This window comes from Pundamilia nyererei, unplaced genomic scaffold (genome assembly GCF_000239375.1).
Source record: "Pundamilia nyererei isolate P.nyererei 1_Seehausen unplaced genomic scaffold, PunNye1.0 scaffold00023, whole genome shotgun sequence".
NCBI classification, from domain to species: domain Eukaryota; kingdom Metazoa; phylum Chordata; class Actinopteri; order Cichliformes; family Cichlidae; genus Pundamilia; species Pundamilia nyererei.
Window position 1 is genome coordinate 4,502,007 of NW_005187424.1, and position 1,751 is coordinate 4,503,757.

The 1,751-nt window shown below is 36.3% G+C and overlaps 1 protein-coding gene across 1 annotated transcript in view; it reads right to left on the minus strand.

The window, feature by feature from the left end:
• The window catches only part of LOC102211467 (calcium-activated potassium channel subunit beta-2-like), a 38,958-nt gene that overhangs the window by 26,631 nt on the left and 10,576 nt on the right, over positions 1-1,751 (minus strand). The window lies entirely within an intron of this gene.

Sequence of the window (1,751 nt, forward strand, 5' to 3'; positions counted from 1 at the left end):
AGATGGTAAGCCTTAGCTACAGAAAAACAGGATGCAGTCCAAACAAAGATTCAAAAACAACCTGATAGAGCACTATAACATTTTTTAAGTTTTCTGTGAGCTCTTAGGGAAGAAGCAGAAAAAAAATAAAGCTAAAGAGGTTCATGTTCATCTTGTGTTTTTCAATTTCTATACAAAAATTGTTTCAGAGACGAGAACAAGCAGAGAAGCAAATCTGCTGTTTCCACCTGTCTACTTAAACAGAAGTGGTCAACATGACAGCGCTTAATATTGACTAAAGCATGCTTCATTACATTCACATTCACGCCAGTGCACACAGTCTGTTAAAAAATCGGGCAATGGATGATAAACCATGGGTGCCTGAGTCTCAATATTTACTTATCTTGTAGGTGTGTGTTGTACTGTTGGTTGAGGTGAACAGTTTCAGACCAGCTTTTTAGCACAGCACTGTGGGGCTCTTAGTGGCAGCTTAGCGACACTTTACCTTCACTGAAGTCTACTCTGACGATAAGACGATCAGTGGTGGGAAATGTCAACACTGGAAGCAAAGAATCCCGTTTTATGACTGAAATGTAAACCATGGCCTAAATCAGAGGTTTCCAACCTGAAGACTGAGGTATTATTCCAGACAAAACACAAAGGACTGTAAGTCAACATGGCTTCATGATTAAAAGCTCCAGGCCAAACAGGGTGGATTTTGGCCACAAAGAACAAACAGAACAACTACAAAAGAGAGTAGACAAAAAGTCATGATGTGCAATGGTGGCTTATTAACACATGAGTAGTGAAAAGACAAGAAGCCTAGGAACAACAAGTCTGCACTCTGAGAGCAAAGTGCTCTATTAAGATAAATTGGTACTATTAGTGGTATCTTTAAATAAGGGAGGGACTGATCATTCAGGACTTTGTATATGAAGAGAAGGATTATAGACCGAATTCATTATTTAACAGGAGCCAATAAAGAGACGTTAATATGGAAGAAATATGATCTGTCTTTCTAGTCTCTGTTAGTACTCTTGCTGCAGCACATTGGATCAGCTGAACACTCATGAAAACTATTTCTGACATAGAGATATCACACAAGTGCCTGGCTCGATGCTGGGCAAGAGTCATCTTCAAGTGACTGTGAATCTGTAAATCTCTCAGGAAGGAAGGAAAAACTTGTGCTAATAGTATCACTCTTTCAAGACCTGTGAGTAAGGCTGGTGTTTCATTATACTACAGTAGTATTGCTGAACATGCTCAAGTACAGAGTCTCTGTTAGAGCTCAAGGCACTGCTTGTGGCTCTGTTTAAATAGGTATTTGCTTGAAATGGGCATGGACTATTTTGAGGCAAGCAATACCACAATATTACATAAGACTGCATCTTTTTCAAAGAATGACTTTGTAAATGCAAAATGTATCAATTCATCTCATTCTATTAATAAGGAAATAATTACTTTTTTGTTATAATTAATATAAAAAGGTACAAACATATTCAGTTCTGCACATTTAGTATGTTTTCCTGCTTTGTTCACCTAACCTGAGCAAATAAATAACTTACTATGTAAGTACAGTCCCAATATCATTATATTATATTAACAGAATCAGCAGTGGGGAAAAGAAGATGAAAAAGAAATAATAAAAAATAAAAATCACTTACCATAAATAAATATATTTCTATGACAGTATTTATAAATGGTATTCTTTTATTTTATTACTATGTAATTAGGGCTGCCACAAACGATTATTTTGATAGTCGACTAGTCAC